General features: G+C 41.7%; 1 long non-coding RNA gene across 1 annotated transcript; it reads right to left on the minus strand.

Annotated features, from left to right (window-relative positions):
- Nucleotides 1–846: 846 nt before the first annotated feature.
- LOC118974100 (uncharacterized) lies at nt 847–23,264 on the minus strand. Its single transcript, XR_012131176.1, has 3 exons — nt 22,996–23,264; nt 20,959–21,077; nt 847–2,355 (listed from the first exon to the last, which is right to left on the minus strand). It is a non-coding gene; the product is annotated as an uncharacterized lncRNA (long non-coding RNA).
- Between the last annotated feature and the right edge of the window lie 422 nt (nt 23,265–23,686).

A 23,686-nucleotide genomic window follows, 5' to 3' on the forward strand; every position in this document is an offset into this window, starting at 1 on the left:
GTCACTTTTTCCCAACATTTTACTGTAAAATTTTCAAGCATAGAGGAAAGCTGAAAGAACTACACCAAACATCTCTATACCTGTCTAGGGAAAGTCTATGATTAGCATGTTACCTTGCTTGCTTTTTACTTAGTGTCCATGTATCCATCATTCTATTCGGCAATTCATCTTCCTTTTGGATGCATCTTCAAATAATTTTCAGACATCAGTACACTCCCTTATATATCTGAAGTTGTTTTTAAATTGCCAAAGAACTTTACAAAATGCACGGGTCATCAGTATTAAAATTATGCTTCTTATTGTAATAGCTTCCTCCCATTACCTCTGCCACATTGAATGGTAACCTAGATTAACTGCCTCTTTCCAGTTGGGATATATTTGGCTATTCTCTATTGTTATTGGATGGCACTTCCTAAGAGTGAATTTTGTTTATTTTCCAAAGCTACAGCTTCATCTGGTCCCTCTTCCTTGGCCTGCTCAGAGACCATCTTTCTTTGGAGGATAGCTCTACCTTTTGGTCTCAGTACCCCCAATCCAAAGTGCCTTCTCTTTATTCCACTTTCCTTCCCCATATCTGCCTCTTATCCAAATATACTGATAATAATACACATCCCATGTGGGGGATTTGTTAAAACATCCCTATACAGGGTGGATGGAAAGGGAGAAGAACCAAGCATTTGCATATACTGTGTCATTTATTTTTTATTTTATGCTATAATTACAATTAAATAAAGATTTTTATATATCATATGTAATGTTTAATTTTAATGTTATAATCATGTATTCTATATTATTTATGTATTGTAGGACATTATAATATATATACATACACATGGTATCTGTATTATAACATATAAACATTGTACATAGTATTTATGTTTTATAGAATATACAAATACATTATGTGGTGTTAATAATTAGGAAGTAAATAAATGTATACACCATTAATTTACATTTAAATATATTTCTTTAAATAAATAGTCAATACATCCAAAGATTACCTTTATTTCAGCAAAATGTTGAAAACTTTAAAAAGGAAATACAGAGAATTGCCAGAGTTTGAAAACAGCAGAACAGAATAGATCAATGCCTCTGGATTCATTGGGAAAATTGGTAGTATTTACATCAGGAAGGTGTAGAAGCTATTAGATTTTAAGGAAGTAATTGGTATGTGTGAGCATTCCGCTGCAGCCAGGGAGAGAAAGTGATCCCTGACGTCCATCGTCATCCACTCGCCACACGGTATTGTCACCTGACTGAGGACAAAGGAGCAAGTATCACTCTCTCCAAATACACACATTTTAGCTTCCATGGAGTTTCTAAAGAATAAAGTGAACAGTCACGAATTCCAGAGAAGTGCTCTGATTCACACACTGACATCTGGCCTGGTGCCAGTCAGTTTTCACAAAATGTACAGCAAACTCCCCCAAGCTTTCTAGTGTTGGCAGTGGCACTAGGAGCCAAGCACGAAGCAAAATATTAACATCTCACACAGCAAGTGGGTCACACCATGTGAGTCTCAGGAACAAAGTGCCTCTATTTCCCCAGAGTTGATGCAGATGACAGAGCCTCTTGCACGGCTCATTACCAATGCTCTGATGGCTTCTCCCAGAAGAACATATTGACTTTTGCTGGCATTGAAAAGATGCTCAAAAGATCAAAATAATAAAATCAAGTGACAGCAGTCTCCACAGGAGTGGAATGCTCCTGCTCAGTGGCGCTTGCACTGGCTGCATGGAGAAGAGGTGTTTCCCATGGAGATCTCTGTGCGGCTGTTGCCTTTAGCAGGGGGTTCCATGACATCTGAGACAGAGGAGGTGATGGTGCCACATATGCCATATACCTCAGGGATGGCTCCATCACCCCAAAGGAAGGCTGGTGGTGCAGAAAAACTCAGAGACTTTCTCTTGAAAATATTGGCACAGAGAGAAGCAAATCTCTCTTATTCTTCAAGTGGTAAAGTACCTTTTCCTAGAGGAAGTTTACAAATAAAAGTCCTTGGGATTCCTGATGTCCCTGGAAAATCTAATTTCTTTCTCTGCAGTGATTAATCAGAAATGAAGTGCCAGAATGGGAACATGTTAGCATTGCAGAACCCCAGGCATTTTCTGAGTACTTGTTGTTTGTCTATTGGTTTATATACATTATCTCTTGTCTTCTAGAACCATGCAAGCTAAATACTACTAGGCCCCTTTACATGTTTGAAGACTGAAATGTTGCAAGGTAAATTATCTTGTTTGAGGTCATGCCATATTGCCATGATTTCATGGCACCACTATGTGGTGGATGTGGGATAAGAAATCAGATCTGTCGAGCTCCAAAGCTTGGGCTTCTTCCAATATTGCACATCATTAGCTGTAAAGAATATTTATCAATTATTATATTTCTTTATGTTCTAAGAATATGAATTACATAGGAGATGTATTTTAGAACAGTTTTCATAGTTTAACATGCATACAAGTCACCTGGGGATCTTGTTAAGTGCAAACTCTGATTTAGCAAGTCTAGAGATGGGACTGGGATTCTGCATTTCTAGCAAGTTCCTTAGTGATACAATACTGCTGATTAGAGGACCATACCTAAATATCAACCCTTAGAGCATGCAATCTACATGATTCTGACCTTAAGTAACCCTTTTAGACACAGTACTTGTGAGCATTTATATTAATTAGCCTTAACTAGGTGGGGGTCCTTCTCAAGATCAGCATTTTTGGGGTCATCATTAATAATAATTTCTAAATATATTTTCTTTCATACCAGGAACATTTAATTTCCCTTTATTCAACCCATCAACAGCAATTCACTGGCTCTCTACAAAAAGTAGTCGCAGCTAACATTTGTCAGGTGCTTTACAGCTTAAAAATGACTTTACATGTGTGATTGGATTCAATTCTCACAAAGTAAAGGAGACAAAGCAGGCATTGTCACTGATACAGTTTTAAGGTGATGATACTAAGATTCAGGGAGATGAGGGGATACGTAGTTGATTGTGTCACAAATTTTGTTAGAATATTTAGTTTTTTTGAATCCCAATATCATACCAAGACATAATTTGCAAGACCTTGATGGTAGGTGTATTAGTTTGCTGGCACTGCAGTCATGAAGTACCACAAAATGAGTTGCTAAAACAGTAGAAATTTACCGTCTCTCAGTTCTGGAGCAAGAAATCTGTGACCAACAGGCTGGTGGAATTGAGTCTTTCTCTGCCTTTGTGTTCAGATGACGCCCTTGTTACGTGGGTGTTTGTGTCCTAATTTCCCCTTTTTAACAAGGACATCAGTTGTATTGGATTTTGGGGCTCATCCTACTTCAGTACGAACTCCTCTAAACCTAGCTACTTACATAACCCTATTTCCAAATAAAGGCATATTTTAGGTACTGGGGTTTAGGAATTCAACATAAGATTTTGGAAGTGGGAGGATACAATTCAGCCCATTGCAGTAAGTGTTGCCTGGACTATATTTGGGATTACTCACAATCCACTTGAGTGGACAACAGCTATGCACATATCCAGATTATTACACATGAAAGAGAAAATAACAGGTTTCCAGTGAGTCTTGAAGAATTCAGAGGTAAAGGAGATGGCATTCTCCTGGGTAGACAGAGACAGCTTTTGCAAATTGGCAACCCACGTTATTCTTGGGGTATGAGTAAGATTTAGACAGAGAAGTGAAGAGCATTCTAGGTTTTTGTCAAACATTTAGAACAGTATTTGTCAAAGAGAGAAGAAAAATCAACCCCCAAGGGTGACCTGAGAACAGGAAGTAGAGATGTTTATTCCAAGCTCTAAAAGAAGAAAATAAGATTAGAACTAAGTAATATTGATTTTATATTTATTTCTGGAAATTAAAATAACATAACTCCAAGGTCTGGTCTTAGTCATAAAATGGGATACTAAGTCTGTTATCAGAGGGGTTGGCTTTTTCATTCTTTTTTTAACATAAACAATGTTTCTCAAAGCCTGTATGCTAATGTCTCAGTAAATGCCTGCTGTATACTGCCAAAGATTGGAAACAAGCTACTAGCTGAAGAAAGAAAGAACAATTATTATTATTTCAGTCTAGAAATGAAGTGACTTTTCCATTGGGAAATGAGCTAATCTTTTGTTGGATTTAAACAAACCCAGGCTTATTTACAGGCCTGTGGATTTAAGGGAACAGGTCATCATTTAAATTGACAGAAGATTCTGAGGCTCTGTCAAGAGGATTTATTTAAACTCCTCTGGACAGTCTCAGAACTCACAGTCCTGTGTGTGAAAACAATTCTTTCTCAGTTCAGAGAATGACATCTTTGGGGAGTTGTCTTGGGAAGGATGTATTCACCAACGTCCACAAAGAAATGTTCACACCATGAACAGAGATTATCTCCCAAGATGAACAGCCATGCCCAGATTCAGACAGAAATACATTTTGACAAGGTCAGAGACTTTGTCATTCCTCCAGCCACAGTTCCCTGGGACACATGAGGTCCTTGTCCGAGCCGAAGAGCCCAGGGAATGGTGCAGAGAGAACTCGTTAATTCTGTCAATACCCGTTCCTCCCCTCTTAGCTTTTATAGACTGTCCTAAGTAAAAGATGGGCTTTTCTCCATCTTGTTCCATTCACAGAGTGATTTAAAAATGGACCTTTCTATTTTCAGCCATATCCCTCTTTCTCTAATATTCACAGCTCCCATAAAGAAATTTGCCTTCTCTTCTCAATGTATTGTCAATTTCTCCAGGAACAGAGCCTCCTCATGATCAAATTGGTTGTAGAGATCTCATCACTCTGAATACATTATGCTGTCTTGACTTTTCCCAATTGATGTTATGTTCTCTTCAACTGAAAGCCCTCTTGGTGACTTCTCTCCCCCTCCCCTCTGCGTCTATCTCATCCTAGCTGAGGATGGCCAGTGCCTTGTATTTGCTCCACGCACTACTTAGGCCAGGCCAGTGCTAGGCAACAATGAGGGATCACAGCATTCTCTCTTGCTTGCTAAGCTTGGATGGGTATCTATAGGACTTTTATTCCATTAACACAGTTTTCCAGACCTGCTTGTTCCCAAAAACAGCAGGAAGATTTTGAGTTGACAGAAAAATGCAAGTGAAAGAATGGTGAGAGTGTGAGCAGAGGTTGGGGAATGCCTGTGGATACAACTTTGTAGAACATGGAGGGAGACATCATGGGTAGAGCGAACATACATGTCACGTTCACGATACAACTTTGTAGAACATGGAGGGAGACATCATGGGTAGAGTGAACATACATGTCACGTTCATGATACAACTTTGTAGAACATGGATGGAGACATCATGGGTAGAGCGAACATACATGTCACGTTCACGATACAACTTTGTAGAACATGGATGGAGACATCATGGGTAGAGCGAACATACATGTCACGTTCACGATACAACTTTGTAGAACATGGATGGAGACATCATGGGTAGAGCGAACATATGTGTCACATTCATGAGCAACTCAGGAAGCATTAAAATGAATGACAGGACTTCGACACTCAAATCTAGAAGCAGTAGTCACCAGCATTTTTAATTATTCCTGACATACCAGATGGTGTGCCTGGAGTTTCTTGTATGTATTCTCACTTGCCCTTCCATGAACTTGATAGGCTCCTATTGCCCCCATTTTGCAGATGAGGAACCTGTGTCTTAATAGTTTAACTACCTTGCCCAATTAATAAGAAGTGAACAAAACGCAGTGTTCTTTCTAGTATGCTTTGTAGGAAAATGGAGACTGTTAAGTACACATTCTCCTAGTTTCTTATAACATCTTGCTAACCTTCTTGCTAACATCTTAAGATCTCTATTTTGCTCATATTCTACTAAATTGTTTAAAGAAATCTTAGGCAAGCTAAGTAAAAATGAAATGTGAACCTAAAAGTAGGGAAGGAAGAAAAGCAATAATTTATGATAGAATTATATTAGATAGAATCTGAAATTTTATGAACTAGAAAAACTATTTTACTACTGGTCAAATCTCAGGGTGAAAAAGGTACCAATGTACAGAGTAGAATTCTCTTCCTCATTTACAGGCAAGTCTACACTTGTCTGCTTCATCATCTATTATTTAATTTAAGTTCCTTCTAATAAGCTCTAAGAATAAGCTCCTTCTAACAGGCATTTATTATTTTACTCAATATAGCAAAGAAGTTCAACATAAAATTTTATCACATGCTTTTTAGTCATCTTCTTGAGTATCAGTTTCTACAAGGAGACTCACAAACTTCAAAGAAGAAACAGAAGCTACCATTTAGCTCAGTGAGAAAGACTTGGACCAGAACTCTAGATAGGTCATTCAATCATGGTTTATTGTCTGCCTGTTGTGTGTCAGGAATTATTCTATGTTCTGGGAATATAAGAACAAGCTGTGCCCTCGTGACACTGTATTACAGGAGGGTAGGACACACAATGAATATTGAGATAATAAATACATAAAATCATATTACATACTAAAAGGCAATAAGTACTATGGGAGAAAGAAAATCTAGATCAGAGTAAAAGTAATCAGGAGTGCTAGGGTGAAGAAATCTTTGCAGGTTTAAATAGGGTAGTGCGGTAGGCCCGTTGAGAAGATACTAGGTGAGTGACATTTTAAAGATCATTGAGTTAACTAAGCTTGGATATTGAGGGCCATTCATTAAGGTATAGTGAACAGACTGAACTGACCGGGCAAAGTGCGCTGGTAATCTATTGTAATCTATAAGATTAGAAAGAAGGACAATCACTTGATGAAACATGAATGGTGGTCAAGAAGGGGATCCAATGACAAGGCTGGGAGAGAAGTGCCAAATATCAGACCTCATGGGCTGCCTGGTTTGAAGCAATAACCAGTGACCTAAGATTATAAACCAAAAGAATTAAGGGCAAGTCATGAGTTAAAATTCTTAATGAATTAAAGAGTTTAAGGAGCCTGATTTTAGCTTGAATTTTCTTGGCTGGCAAAGGTGAATTGATGAGGTTAATTCTCAGCAAAATGAATCCACAATGATTTAGTTGTCTGGCATTCTCTTACCTTCTGTAGCAATATGGGAAGAACAACTTGATGGATGGAAGGTGGCATTTCCAAAGGATCCGGAGTAAAGAATGTGTATGCCAGAGAGAGTAATATGCTAGGCAAATGGCACAAAGCTAGGTATGAAGCCGAACAATGATTTGGTGTCCCTGAGGCATTTTACCATTACCCAGTGCCTCTTTTTAAAGGTGTTTGATGCTACAGAATGGGTTTGAATACCAAAACAGAGAGACAGAGTTCAGTAGAGAGGATCAGGCCACACAAAGATAAGGAATTGAACTAGGCACAGGGTTGAGGTGAGTTGAATTAAGCCCAGGAGGCTGAAGGATGGCCGACAGATGGAAACATACAGATAGACAGGGCAGCATCCTCGACTGAAGCTCTGCAATAGGAAAACAGAGGATAAAACGAGAATTACAGAGCCCCTGGGAAGTAGGTAATACTGACATTTTTAGAGGTAGTCCTTCAGTGTAAATCCCACCACTTTTTTTTTTTGTGATCCTGCATTTCCTAATCTCCTTCTTCATCTCCCTAAAGAGGTGGTATTATTGCGTAATTAGTGCTGTAGCAGCAGCTTCCTGTTCAGCTGGGTCTTGTTTCAGGCAAGGGCAGCCCTTTTCTTGGTGGCCCTGTTCTGCAGAATGGCTCTGGGAAGCACTCTAGAGGCACAGCCTAGAGTCCGCTTCTTCAGCTCCCTTAATAATTCAGTGAGCTGCCCATATCCCTTCATAGACAATCTTGCTGTTTAAACAAACTGGAGTGAATTCTGTTTCTGCAACCAAGAAGTCTGACCAATACAATGGTCATAAAATCTCAGAAATGAAATCATTAGGCAAGGCAATGCTGGGGCAATTTTCTTTTATCTGTGTCTGGTCCCTGTGCAGCAGTTGCTGGTTTGATAGTTGTCATTTGATTTATGACCAAGCCAAGACACACATCTCTCCCAGGAATAGAATGCCTGTGTGGGTCCTTTAATATTATAAAACTAGCAATCAAAGTGATATATAGTATCCAGAAAGAAAGGACTACAGGAATAAATGTGTGAATACTGCAAAATTACATCTTGGTCATGTAATTCCAAATCACAAGTATTCTTATAAACATATTGCGCATTTCTGGATCACTGTCACGTTACTCAAATGAGATCATTCATCGTCTGATTCGACTGTTACAATTTTAAAATAAGAATAGAAATATAAAGGAGATGGATTAAGAGAAGGAGAAAGAGGAGAAAGGGAAATAGCATCAGCCATATAATCAACTTTAGGAACTGGAAAATGGGGCTGACCACTTATCTCAGCAGATATCTTGCAATGGTCATTTTTACATGCAGGGCAACCAAGGCCCAAAGCACACAGTTAAGTAATGGTAACATGACAGTGTCCTTTTGTAGGGGAGGAAACAGTTCTTTTTTTTTTGCCCTGGGCCTAGCTTTATTAACAATAGTGTTCCTTTCACTCTCAAAGTGTTTTGATCTGGAGGATCAATAACATGTCACTTCAGGTTCCCCGTGGGAAAGAAGAGACATGGCCACTCTGCTGACTCATGGTCCTTGCATCCACCACACCCATCCTAGCCTCTTGCATTGGAGGACGAAGTGCAAGTGTTTGATGTTCTCCGAATTACACCTGATGGGTGGCGAAGTTCACTGTGTTGTCTGCAATGTCTCCGTGAGCAGGTTCTTTTCCACGTCTGAAAGCAGACCGAGGAAGGCTTCACCTTCTCAGGACCAGCATGGAATCCTCTGTGCTCATTTCCTGTTCCTGTGCAGGAAGCACCTCCCTCTCCCACGCAGTACACACACCTGGGCAGCATCCACTGCATGCCTTCCAGGTGAAGGTCTGGCTACTGTAAGAATCTCTCCCAGGTTTTCTCTGAGTTCTGCAGGCATATGACAACATCGTCATATCTATTTGCTCCACCTACCTGGGCACTCTTTCTTCCTCTTCAAGTCACCTACCTGCACACTCTTAAGGTCCAAAGGTTTATATTTGGGCTGAGGATGAAGAGGAACATTTTGACCTCAGTCGCAAGCCAAGTTATCCATTCTAAATTTTGCCAAAATCTGTCCAATTGGGTGCAAATTTCTAGTTGTTATACTAATTCAAGTTAACTCTTTGTTCCTACTGATTAACATTAAAATAGGCAAACATTATTAATGTTATTACCAATTTCTTAGTAAAGTACTAGTTCTCTTTATTTTGTTCATTGGGCTTACAGTTACTTGTCATTAAAAAAGAAAGAAAGCTGCTGTGTTTTGAGAGTCACTAGCACCACCTCCTAATTTTACTGTTTAAAAAAATAAAACCCCAAGAGTTGAAGCACCTTCTACAATATCACGTGAAGTATATTTTAAGTTGGTTCCCAGAGGAAGTTGTTTTTGTTTTCCCCCCTTTTTCTTTATTTCTTTTAAAACATCATTGCTTATTTATACTTCATGGGAAAAGCATCATTTGCATTTTGGATGTTTTGGTAGGCTTTTCTTCTTCCCTGGGGATTATTCTACATCTGAAAAGGCATTATTCATCAATGAATAATGAGAGAGATTTCAGGAAACAGGTCTTCTACAGCCCTGCTCCCACCCAACATCCTGCCCCAACCCGCATGTGTGTGGACTGTGTGAATGAGGCCAAGAAGGAGTGGCTGCAGGCTTTATAGGCATTTTCTTCCTGGCCTCAAGGTCACATGCACCCTGGTGTTAAGAACCATTCCCACCTGTCATGGCTGCGAAAGATAGCTGTTGTCACTGACTTCAAAAACTAACATGGTAACTTTTATTCCAGGGTACTCTTCAGATGGATGTAATTGAACATGTAAATTGGATTTACACACTCAGATGGGGGAAACAGTGACTATACACACAGCGTAAGACTTGCATTCACAAAATTATACCGGACTGTACATACAAATCAGCTCCCGTTGATTTTTTGAAAATGAGATCACATTTCTTCTGGATTTACCACACATTCCATGCTAGGAAACAAGAACAAATTGTCACTAAGCTCAGCTGAGAAAATATGAAAATGCCCACGAAGGGTATTTCTCCTCCCGCTTCATGAAGGGTTTTGCAGGTAATGTATTTACACTCTTACAGAATGTTTAAAATGTGATACAAACCAAGTCTCTAAATTTCCCTCCCATTGGTGGTGTAGTCTGGATAAATCACAGCCTTTGGCATTTGCATTGATACAACAAGAACATACCATGCAGCACAAATAACCTCATTTCCATAAACCGGCCTTTTAAAATTAGAAAATGTATAATTCATTTAGGGTAGTTATTACCACTTTTGGACGGGAGGGATTTAGACTTGTATTTAAATGCAAATAACTGTATTTTTTTCCCAGTTACACATAGAAAGCCACAAAACTCAGAAACTCTGAGCTATATCCTCATCCTTAACTATAAATTCAGGATCATGAGACTGATAACAAAAGATATTTGCATGACCAGTTACAATTCGCAGCAAGCTTTCGCATCTCAAACGCGGCCCTCCAGGCTCCAGGGGAGAGGCTTCCACTTCGCACGTGAGGAAACGGAGGCCCAGAGAAGTGACTTACCAGGATCCCACACTCAGAAATCCAGGGACAGGCAGACACAGAGCTTAAACCCTGGTGAGAAGACAGAATGGACAAACGCAGACGCTTGGAAATACACAAGAGTAAGCAGAAGGCAGCCAGGAGAAGGATGCAAGTGAGAGTAGATCGAGAGGAAAAATGTAAAAGGGCACAACATGCCCAGATACCAAGAATCCAGGCAAGGGAGAGGAGAGAACGCGCTACGGCGACTGCCTCCCATCTCAGGCCCGCCCTGTGGTCCACTCGGGCTCCCAGATATTTAGAGGAAGGAAGGCCTAATCCTGCAGTGGTTCACAGCCCGGGTATCTGACCCTAGAGACTGGCCCTTTCTATCCAACTGCAGCTCTTGTGTCTCCGTTGCAGAAGGCTGTTTATTCTGTAGGCACCAGGCAGCGGAAGGCATCTCCGAGACCCCCTCCAGAATCACGTGGCTCACACATTAGGCACCGACCCGAGGAGCCTTGTCTCTGGCTTCGGGGTCTTTGCGCATCCTAAGAATTTCTTTCTTCCTCCCAGCACTTATTCCTCACTACCCTAATTCCTGCTTCCTCTAACAGATGTCAACTTCTTCAAGTCTAAGTGAATGCACGATAATTTTCCTCTAAGAAAATTTTCCTTATATCTTCACCACCAAGCAGTTGTAGAACACCTCTTCTTTTCAGCCCCCATAATTCAGTGAAGCCTTCTCAATCTACACATAAAACATTTGCTTCATGTAGCCCTCCCCACGGGGCTGAGGTTCACCCAAGCAAAGATCTTTCATCATTTATGTGTGTAACCCCAACAGGTGTTAGAGCAAATGCCATATGGGAAGAATTCTATAATTATTTGTTGAATTCCAATTCTGCTGATGCTGTGTGCTTTGGACAAGTACTGAATATCCTTGAACCTCAGTTTACTCCTGTAGAAAATGGATCTATAATATGGATAAAGTGAGGATTACATACACTAGTCAAGGCAATGTGCCTGGTACACAGTAAGGTGTCATTTTCTCATTGGCCAAATGAGGAGGTTGGATCAGATGGATTCAGGTTTCTTTCTAATTCTAACTTCTGATGCCCAAAGAGAAATTGGGTTTGATCAAAGGACTTAACTAATTCAAAGTCCTTACTTGTACCTGATGCAACAGTGAAAGTGAAAAGCTGCCTGGACTAAGAAAAAGGGCAGAAAAATGCCTGTTTTCTGCAAAGCAAGAGAAAATGTCTGTTTGGACTTGAATAAGGTACTTCCCTTTTCTGAATCTTCTTTCCTCATCTGAAAAATAAGGGTCAAAGAGTACACGATCCTTGTATGGAAGTGTTACTGAGCCCCAAGAGCCTGTAGAAAGTGGGGAGGCATTTTTATTCTACACTGACAGTGGGTGAGGCCAGGGACGTTCAAATACCTACAATCAAGGAATACTCCAGAATAAGGGACGATGATCCCATCCAGACTTCCAGGCATGTCCCACTAAGGCCGCCTTAGCAATGTCCAGAGGACACTGTTGGTTATTCCAGCTTTAGCGTTCTGTGAAAGACACTGAAATAATGGGTACTCAATAAATTTGTGTTTAGAGAGTTTTTATTTTTGCAGTGCCCTGTCTTTGGTGATATAACGTAGAATTCTAATTAACTTTAAAATTCCATTCTTGACCTATAGCAAAGAGCAGTGACTTTTTCTCCTTTAAGTGTGTGGCTTCCAGAAAATGTTATGCACCCTCATTTCCTGTAATCTTTCCCTTATTTGCCTAATCAAAGCCTCATCACATCTCTGAGCCCCAGCTATTAGAATCGAGACAAGTATCACAGCCACTGTCGTGGACTTATTTGCGGTTTTCATTCTATCGTTAGTTCAGATCTGGGGAGGAAAACTGAAAATGTACCGCTTCCATCTCTGGAATTGCTGATTCCCATATTTACACAATTGTCTTCTTCAAACATAGGTTACGTTTTCCTGGGCACCTGCTCTGTGCCAGAAGCTTTGCAAACATTGTTGTTAATAGAATAATACTTTAGTTATAGGTTATTTCTCCATTCTTAGGATGAAGAAAATAAGTTCTAGTGATGTTTGTTAATGGTCCCAAGTATAAAGATACTAGTGGTAGATCTGTATTTGGACACATCTGTTCAACTCAAAATCCATGCCTTCCAGTCCCATGGAATTCTTTTCTACAACTGGGACAGATGGCGCAACTGCTCCCTGCTCGATGGGACACGGTGCCCACCAGAAATTAACATCATGAAATACTGGTGAAGGGCTGGGAGGGAGCCATGCAGAGAGCAGCTGGGCAGCACATGTGCTGCTCATGCCACCCCCTCCTTTATGCCATGGGCGCATTTTGTTTCATCAGGAATTTCCACTCCTAAGTTAAGAATAAGGTCACTCATTCCGAAAAATTGCCTCCTATCTGGAAAAGGGAAGCAAAAGAAAAAAACTCCCTAGAAGTGAGGGAAATACAGCTTTCAGATTAATAGAAGAAACACCTTTCTGAAGGAGTTGGTGCTGTGGAGTTAACAGAGCTTGAATAAATGAAAACACAAAGATTATAGTTGTTTGGTTGAGGGCATGGGTAAATACCAGGTCTACTGCTTACTAGCTTTGTGACCCTGGGTAAGTTCCAGCAGGCTTTTGAGGCAAAATTTGCTCATTTATAAAATGATGTATAAAGCTTATTTCAGCATGCCGCAACTGAATAAGAAATGGAAAAAGGCACTGAATGTGTCCACCACCTTCCACAGGATGCTTCCACTCTCCCTGCTTTTAAATGGCTTGAAGTTCCCAGAATTCCACTCCCTCACCTCTGTCTTCCTTTCCACGTGCTCCTTCTGAGTGAGCCCATTGATTTCTGGCATTCCTTGCCTCCTCCAGCCTTGAACTTGGGAGTTGTGCATCCAGTGGCCAGCTAGACGTTTCCCAATAGTTAATGCCGCCTCAAACCTGAAGTATTCTTATATGAACACACCATCTTCATTCTGTCTTTGTCCACCCCCATACTTCAATCTCAAGAATGGAAAACCATCACCCAATCCTAATTCTAGAATCATGGCGTCATTTCTTGTTAACAATTTTTATTCCTTACAGACATAGACTCCTACAACAAGGTATACGATCTAGGTAAGCCTAAATACCTCCAGTGATAGAGAACACAAACATTCACAACACAGTGGGAGAGATAAGGACACAAGCATGTGTGAGATAGTGCATGGACTTCTGGAAAATACAGGTTGTTCAGTGGGTTAAACTGAACTGACCTCACTAAAACTAATTCTCTGTCCTCAAAACTAGTGTCTTCTTTAACACAGGAGGTATTCAACTTTAGACTGAACAAAAGTGATTATTGTCTGTGGAATAATAAATCCTTGTAATCACAAATTTGATTTTTTGAGTCAATGTTAAAAATGAGAAATAATGTATAAATGATAATCTTTTGCCACAGAAGAATCTTAAATGGAAAAGAAGATTCTAGAACTTAGCCAAATTTATAAATCTATGCACTTAAGACTTGGCACACAACAAGCACTCAATAAATATGTATTGTGTTAGCCAATTAATGAATTATGTAATTTTAGGAAAAGGTAGTGATGATCCAAGTTAAAGACCAAACTCTTCATCCTGTAACTTTCTCAACAATATCCATCCCTAATCTGCTCATTTCCTTTCATGTCTCCAAAGATATTTCCATTCCACTGGAGTTCATGTCATTTAGGGTGAAAGGGGTTAGCAAAACACAGATTTAGGCTATATTTTGAGGTTAGAATGGACAGGCTTTGCTGATGGATTTGATATGATCTAAGAGAAATTTGAGTCAAAGATGAGCAAATTTGTTAAAATGGTGTTGTTAAGGAATATGGGAGGATGGCCATGTTTTAGAGGGAAAAGTCTAAAGATCTACTTGAAACATGTTATGAGAGAGAGATGTTCATTAGACATTAAGGAGAGAGGTCAAATGGGCAATTGGATGTCTGGATATGGAATACAGCCTCCTTTCAAAATCCTCAAGTCAATACCGAGAGGATCAGAGATGTTGGTAGGACTGGAAAGAATTTTTGTAAGAGAAGATGATGCTACAGAGCTCAGAAAACCTCTTGTGGTACTGGGAGTGCATGAGATGACAGTTCTTGGGTCAACTTCCATCTCAGTGAAGGGCTGAAACAGGTTTAACAGCAAGGTGGGGAGTTGGGGTGGCCCTGCTTAGTAGCATTTGCTAATTTCCCGTTGTAAAGATTTCCCCACGGCTGTCAGTCTCCACCATAGGCTGACACCACCCCTCCTGGAGACACTGGTTTCCTAAGAGCTCTGCTGAAGATGAACCGCAGCGGTAAAAGTTAGGTTCAGTATGAGGCAGAGCAAAGCAAGCTCCTCATTCCTAGTTTGTAAAATAATACCAATTTTATTAACTTTATAATAAGAATAATAATTTGTTATTAAGAACTATAATCATAATTCTCATTTATCAAGCATGTAGAATGTGTCCAGCACTATGGAAAATACTTTCTATGCATAATCTTATTGAACACTCACAATAGTTCTTTTAGGTTGAGTATAATCACTTGCTCATGTAAGGGAACAAAATTGAAGATTTTTTTACAAAAATTAAAGAACCCACACCTTTTTCAGTTGGTGGCAGAGTTAGGATAGGAATCTACTTCTCCCTGAGCCTGGAGGCCCCCCTCTCCTACTGCAGTGAGTGCCTCCCCCAGAAGGCCAGGTGGGAACACCTCACATGACCGGGTGTCCTATCTTCCGGTCCACTGTGTTGGTAGGATGGCTGGCTGCCTGTTCCCTGCATTTCCGACTTCCTACAGCTCCGCCAGCCACCGAGCTTCCCACGTCTGGCTTCACGCAGAGGCCATTTCTGGCTCCCCACTAAGGCTTGTGGAGCTCAAAGAATTTTGAGTTGCTGATGCTGTCTTGTTATTGCTGCTCCAGCCTTGTGTGTCTTCACAATAAGCCACTCATGGGCTGAATTATGCACCCCCAAAATTCATATTTAAAAGCCCTAAGCCATAGTACCTCAAAATGTAACTGTGTTTGGAGATAAGGCCATTAAATAGGAAATTAAGTTAAATCAGTTCATATAGGTGGGCCTAATCCAGTAGGACTGGTGTCCTTGGAGGAGAGGTGATTAGAACATAGACACACTCAAGGGAAGACCACGTGAGGACACAGGCAGGAGACGATCATCTGCAAGGCACGGAGAGAGGCCACTGAAGAAACAAGCCTGCCCACACTTTGGTCTTGAACTTCTAGCCTCCAGAACTGTGAGAGTAAATTTCTGCTGTGTGGGCCACCCAGTTTGGGGGTGCTTTTTTATGGCAGCCCAAGCACAATAATGCAACCTGTGTTATCCACACTCATCAAATTCCTTCTAATAGTCTGTTCCAGCTATTCCAGAAATTTTGGGGGTATGTTGTACTCAGCTCAGTGAAAACATATGGAAACCTCCCAGAGAGGAATTGGGATAGCCTCGAGGGGACTCTTGGGAGGGCAGGGAGGCACCTGACCTAGGGGCTGGACCGGAGGACACAGGGGGTTGGGTCAAGATGAGGGCAAAAAGATTCACATTTTCTGAAAGTTGCATCTGCTCTTTGTGCCGAGGGCCATCCTCAGCACTCAACACGCATCATCTCTTCTAGCTCTTATGGTGACAAAAGGGAAACTGAGGCCCAGCAAGGCCAAGTGACTTATGCAGTTGGTGAAGAAAGTGATGTGTGCCCTTTACACCAGAAACCTTGTTAAAGCCATGACTCTAGGATCGCCCCCAAACCACATGATGAGACAGTTTTGTACAAGTGAATGCAGTACAGTGGGTGAGGCAGGGGAAGCTCGGTGTGTTTGCAGGACAGACAGGACAGAAGTGAGTTTTGCTTTGTGGGACCGGAGAAGAACTCAAGATGAATGTGACTTAGGAGCTGGGCCTTAGAGTAGAAGTTCACTTTGGTTGGCCTAGGAAGAGAAAGGGCATTTCTCCGAGCCCAAACACAAAGATGGCCCATGCGGGGCCTTCCGGGGAGCATTTAGCATCTGGTGGGGCTGCCCTGGACAGTGCAGTGGGAACGAGTCAAGCAGTGACCTGGCTAAAAATGTGAAGATTCTCTTCTGTCACCTTCTCTGCTGAGCACCTACTTTTATCACCTGTCCTGTGACCAAGCAGAGCAGGATTTAAAACCACTAGGACCTCTTCCTTGCCAAGTGATTTTGCTTGTACCTTTTGTATTTTTGGCCTTTATCTGAGGAACTGTGCCCTGTGACTTGCTTTCAGGTTTCCCTAGTAATGCAGAGTGCCCTAGGCTCTCTACCCACCTCCAAATTCTTCAACCCACAGGTCTGTATTGAGATGAACTCACCTCTCGGAGCAGAATATTATCCTCTTGTCGATTTGGCAAGGCCATTTCATCCAAGGGTTAATTTGCTGTGGCCTTTATGATATTGCCCTGAGCTTCCCTGCAGCCCTGGTGAGGCTCACAGATGGGCTTAATGGGGAGGGGACAGTGGAAGAGCTGTCAGAGCTGGGTAGGGGACAAAGATGGGTTAGGGATGCAGCAGCTACCAGGATGTGTGCTGGCTATGGCATCATCTTTGAAATTCCATGCTTCACGCCTTAGGCTAAGTCACCATGGCCTTCTGTTAGGACGGCTTCTTTAAAGCCTATGTGGTCGCTGTTGCCTCTGTGTGGGCATCCTGTGACCATTTCCTGTGATAACACTATTTTTTTTTTCACTTGTACTCTGGTTGCTGTGTCATCAAGTTCATCTACCAATTTAGGAAACTCTAACATGAAAATGTCATTTTAAAGCATGACGTTCAACAGATACCGAAGCCTGAAACCCTTCCCACGGGTTGTAGCTCTAACGATCCATTTCTCACACACACCCTTGGGCAGGAACGTGGCTCATCGGTACCAGGGTGTTGTCTTTGAGCTTCTGGAAGAAAGCAATGACTAACTAACCAGATACTTCCCTCCAATGAGGCCACTCCTGGTTCATTCCAGCTCTCCGAGCCCTGGAGAAAATGCTACACCCACCAGTGAGAAATGGTGAGTCCCTGTCCTTGAGGATCTATGGAATAAGTATAATTCTGTAAAGCAGAATTAATTGTGTCATGTGTTCCACAACCCCATTTTGTATCTCTTTTTGCCTCCCCCATATCTGAACTGCACATATTCAGTTTTGAAGCAGCTTGAAGCAATGGCAGAAAAAAACAGGTTTCTGGACAGACCTGAGACCTGATATTTGGGCCCATCTCACAGGTTTGCTGAGTCTCAGTTTCCTCTTCTGCAAAATAGTAACTATCCATACTCCACAGAGTGATCGGGAGGGTGAGATGAGACAATGCAAGTCAAGCCCTTAGGTCATGTCTGAACATTTGATTATGGCTCCAGATGAGTCATATTTCAGTAGGCCAAAATAAGGGAAATTAAGTGATGAGGAAAAAGGCAATGAGAGTTTTGCTCATTGCAAGCTGATCAGATCAGATCAGGACCCTGATGTCACCTACAAGAATCACACCTCAAAACTAATACTGGCAAGCAAACCCACGGTCAGAGGAGAACGGTCACAAAATTGTGGACGGTCTAGAAATGCAAATAAAGAATGTTTGAAAAAACTCAGATGTTAACCTGATTTTGTCCTGAGAAAAAACATGGGAGCACAGGAAAGCTGTCACAGATGACAGCAACTCGCACCATGAGGACTCAGAAGGAAGAACTGGATTCTGTGGGTGACCGAGAATGACAGATTACAGCTCAACATGTAAAAGAAGTTTCCTAAATTAATGATATTCATCAACCCAGAACAAAACCTCTCAGCCTAACAGTTTCCCTTACACCCCTGAGTCATGCATCTACAATTTTCTCTTGTATCCTCTCGATCAAAAGAAGGCATACATCCTTTCACTCAGTAAAAACATTCCTGAGTAGTTGTACATACATCCAAAGTGGATATGAATCATCCTTTATCATTAACTTATGTTAATCTGTTGAGAAGTCTCTACATAATTCCACTCAGTTCCTGGGACCAGGTTCTCTGCTGCCCAATGTTAATGTCTGTTGGTGGTGTCTACCCAAGAATATAACCAGCAATTGTTCCCTTTCTTCTGTGCATCAACAATATCCACCTTATTCTCAGTCATTCTGATTGAAATTATATACGATATATATTTTTCCATTCAAAAAATAAAATCCTCACTTGAGTCTACATCTTAAATTCCAGTTGTCATCCCTTTCTTTGTCCTTATTTACAGTTAAATTTTCAATGAGTGATCACCATTCACACTCCAAATGTTTTCCTGCTGTTCTCTGCTGGAATCACCCCATCATTCTGATCTCCCCACCAATCCACAGACACGGCTCCTGTGTCGTTCTCCAAGCCCCTCTATATTGCTAATTTAATACTCAATTCTCAGTCCATCTGGCTTGACTTATCAAGACTTAATACATTAGATCCCTGCCTCCTCCTAGTAACACTTTCTTCATTTCCGGAACAGCGCACTCTCTTTGTTTCCTTCTGCTGAACTTCTTTACGGTGGACTTGGTTTCCCCCTCCTCATTCTCAAGACATCTAAGCGAGCCTCAGACCCTGCATTTCCTCACCTGGACTTGCTTTCCAGGGGATCACAAACAGATGCATGGCCTCCTGTCCTTCCAGCCCTGCTCTGGCTATCTCAACTGTGCATGTCTAGCCAGGACCTCTCCCATGAACACTGACTTACAGGTTCACACGTAGGCCGATTTGGTATCTCCACTTGGAGGCTGAGGGGTTTTTCTAATGTGATATATCTAATAATGTACTTTCTGCTCTTTTTCACACTCCCACCCAATCTGTGCCTACTATAACCTCTTCATTTCAATTAATAGTGACTTTATTTTTCTAGTTGGCCAGGTCAAAAACTGCAGAGCCATCCTCCGTCTTTTCTCTCAACCTTCAGATATTCTCTGCTTTAGTATTTTTTGATCTGGGGTATCAGTCTTCTTCTACACTTGGACTGGAACTTACATCATCTGCTCTTTTGGTCCTCAGGCTTGTGAACTTGGACTTGAACTTCTGCCACTGGTTCTGCTGATCCTCAGACCTTCAGACTCACGCTGGAAGTGTACCACTGGCTCTCTGGAGCCTCCAGCTTGCGCGGCAGATCATGGGACTTCTCAGTATCCATAACCATGTGAGCCAATTCCTCGTCATAAATCTCTTTAGGTGCCTAGATAGAGAGATCCCACTGGTTCTGTTTTTCTGGAGAAACCTGATTAATATAGAAAATTCTGTTGCTGCCTCCTTCTTCACAATCTTTCAAACCTAGATTCTGACCATTTCCGACCACTTCCACTCCTCGACCCAAGCCATCGTGGTCTCTCTGGATTGTTGCAACTACTCCTCACTGTTTTCCTTACACAGGAAGCAAAAATGTTCACTTACTGCACTGTGAGAGTGATTTTAAAAAGTAAATCAGATCACCTAATTCCTCAGCACAAAGCCTCCAAGAGGTTCCCATCATTCAAAGTAAAAGCCAAATATGTGAGATCGATCCGTAAGTCCCTACATGCACTGCCCCATGACCTCTCTCACGCCCCCCGGCCCCTTCCTCACCCTTCTGCAGCCACGCTGACCCCTGCTGTTGTATAGACACCTAAGAATGCTGTTCGGGCTTTACATGGACTCTTCCTTCCACCAGGGTAGCTGTTCTCTCCCATATTTTCATGGCTGGTTCTTCACCTCTTGAACTCTGTACTCAAAAGTTATTCATGCCTTCCCTGAACACCTTTTGAAAACAGACACACCTTTCCATGCCCCGGGACTCACCAGTTCACTTCCCTGCCTTGTTTTTATTCACACCATTGGACACCATCTGGCATATTTTAAAAAAAATGTATCTGTCTCTTTCCCATTAGATTATAAACTCCGTGAAGAAGGGATATTTTTCCTTTTGTTCTCTACTTCATCTCTTGTACCTAGAATAGGGCTAGATTAGAATAGGGACCACAGATCACTGTGGGCCACACCGAGGGGAAAGGCGAAAGGGCAATTGCGGGAGCCCGGTGGAAGCTGAAGCTGTAAGAGAGTTTCCCAAAGGCACCGCTGTATCCCAAGGGAGACATGGTCATTATCGAGCTGCTGGGCAGAGAGACAAGCACAGGAAAAACACCCTGCACTTCTCTTTCCTCTTACCTCCATTTTCTTGCTGGTGCAGCCAACTGACCAAATCTAATTAGAAGTCAGAAGATAAGGAACACATTTGATTCAGGGCACACAAGACAGTTTCCCAGAATACCTGCCAGAGTGGACAGGGGTGGAGAGTGAAGCCAGAGGGGTAACCAGAACATACCCCAAACAGGCAAAAGGCGGTGAAGCAGAAAGGGAAACAGTGCCTTTATTTAAATTATAGAACTCATTACTCACTGGATTTTCTTCACCTGAATGCATTCCAGGTGCTCCTGTGATGATGAAGAGGACTTGGCAGAGACGTATTGATCCAGGGGTGTTTGTTTCTCTGCTTTCATTTTCCTTCCATCAGTGGCCTTCCAGCAAGAATGAATTTGGAGAATATGCATTTGACTTGGAACACTTACTCCAAAAGGAACTGTTGATGGCTTGCCTAAGTGCACACAGTGCAATAAGTAAAAGCCCAGATAGGCACTGGAAATATATGTTATATTACATAGAGAAGTGCCGGGAAAGGGAAGCCCTTTACTGAACTTCTGGGCATTTCCAAAGAGTAAAGATTCAGTTAACACTTGAGTTTTGTTTCACTGTCTTTCCAAATAACATCAACCCTGAACATGAATCTCACAACCCCTAAGCATTTTTATTGAGCATACAATCACCTGGGATGTCAAAGCTCACACCCTTGGCCCTAACTATCTGAGCTGAGGCCTGGGGTCATAGCTGAGCCTTCTGTGGCCACATCTTATTGGCAACTCACACTCAATGAGCCCCATCTGAGGATAATCTGCTAACCTAAACCAAATCCTACACCTAAATTAAATTGTTTAAATTACAGTAAGACTCAACATTTGTACAGCCTCACATTCCCCTCAATAAATGATTTTTGAACATATGTTATTGCTGGTAGGCATTTGGTACTCAAAGTCATATTTTTTAATCTAAAAGTTGTAGGAATTTCTAACTATTCTTCTAGAGTTGAGTATTCACTGAGTTCTGTTCATTTTACAGCTAAAATCAGCATACAACAAGCTTAAAGCGGAGAAAAAAGTCTGAAACATTGTTGGGGGACTCAGTCCCCCACTTTCTAATTGGTAAACCTGGTAAGTCACAAACTTCTCCGGATTTCATTTCTCATCTGTAAAATGAGAATAATAATACAAGCAATTAATTTATCGTGTTTTTACATGAAGATTAAATAAATTAATATCTGAAATGCTTAGAGAAGCACCAGATACAGAGTAAGCACTATTTAAGGGTTTGTTGACTAGAATATCTGAATTCCACTGATCCTTCAAACCTGAGAAAGGGCAATACAACTGTGTTGTTAAAAAGCAATGAGTTTTGATGTTGAGACAACTATGGACTTAGAGTTGCCAAATTTTCCAAATAACTTGATTATGAGTATGTTTGTACAATGATTACAATAGACAAAAAAAAATAGATTATCTTTTCATCTGAAATTCAAATTTAACTGAATGTCTTGCATTTTGTCTGGCAACCTTACCTGCACTGGAGAAATAGCTGTCGCAAATATAAGTAGACCCCAAGTGTGGGTTTCAACCAGGCTGAATATTAGAATGTCTTGTACAGCCTTTACAGATCCCAGTGCCCAAACCCAGTGATGTAATGATAATAACCATTATCTCTGGGGGTAGGACCCAGGCATGACTATGTCTCAGGGTCGTCAGGTGGTCCCCAATGTGTAGGTAGTAACTCAACCGCTGGTTGTCTAACTATATTGTGTATAAGAATCACCCAGGGAACTTATAAAGATGAAAAGTCTTGGTTCATCGTGAGAGATTCTGATTCAGTAGGATTGGAGGGGGAGTCAAGGTCTTCTGCCAACAAACATCCCATGTGACTTTGATGAAAGATCTATGACTCACGCTGTGAGAAACCTAGACTTCACCTTTCTGAACCTGTGGCAACAATATTAAATACTGTGAAACTCCCTGTGCAAGTTTTATAAGGATCATGTGACTTATGTATCCATGCTGTGAAAATTTAACACAAATTGCTAAAAATATACTCAATGGATTCTTTCTCTTCCTTCCTAAGTTCTACCATTTCCTGAATTTTTTCTTGACTTCTTTAGCTGTTTTGAGCCCTATCTTTCACCCCTTCCTCCCCGTATGATCAAGAGTTTATAGCATATAACTTAGTTCCCGTTAAACATCATCTTAGTTTGTTCTAATTTCAGGGGTGCTAATCTTGTCTTCCCAATGGTCCTGAGTTTTCTACTTATGGGTTGAGGTAACAAGAATCACTCACTTTTTCTGTTCCATCATCCAGTGAGCTGGAAAGCTTGGTATTTTTATCTCCATTGTCCAAGACAATGCCATGTCTCCATGCCGTTCCCTTGGGAATTTAGGTCTCAGAGAGCTTCCATGACAGAGGCAAACACACGAAATCCTGTGCCTTTCTGACTCCAGGCCAGATACACTTTCCGTAGCACCTCCCACCCCTCCTGAAAACAAACCTGAGGCCGATCCTGTTTCCCTAAACGTCTGGTGGCCCGACGCCTTCCAGCCCACTCGGTACACGCGCCAGGCCAGCAGCACATTCCCACGGACTGAACGACCCACACATGGAAAACTCGCTGCGCACAGAAGAAAGACAGTTTCTTCCTCTTCGTTGATTCTTGGCGCCAGCACTTTCACAGTTCCGGCTTGGAGGGACATGACTCCAAGCAGGCGGGCATCCGTCCTTCTATCCCAGGGCCACCTGGGGCTTGCCTGAGTGGCCCAGGCCTACTGGGTTTGAGAGTCAGGAAGTTATTGGCTGCAAGGTCGACTGGGCCCAGCTTAGAAAAACAGCTCACATTGTTCTGACCACAGGGAACGGTACCTACACATATCCAAAGACTTCTCAGAGAAACAATAGCAGCACTTGCCACCCCTCCCCCTCCCCCTCCAAACAGACACGGCTTCCCACAGGACAGGCAACTAACTAAAATGTTTTG

Source organism: Manis javanica, chromosome 5 (genome assembly GCF_040802235.1).
Source record: "Manis javanica isolate MJ-LG chromosome 5, MJ_LKY, whole genome shotgun sequence".
In the NCBI taxonomy this organism is placed as follows: domain Eukaryota; kingdom Metazoa; phylum Chordata; class Mammalia; order Pholidota; family Manidae; genus Manis; species Manis javanica.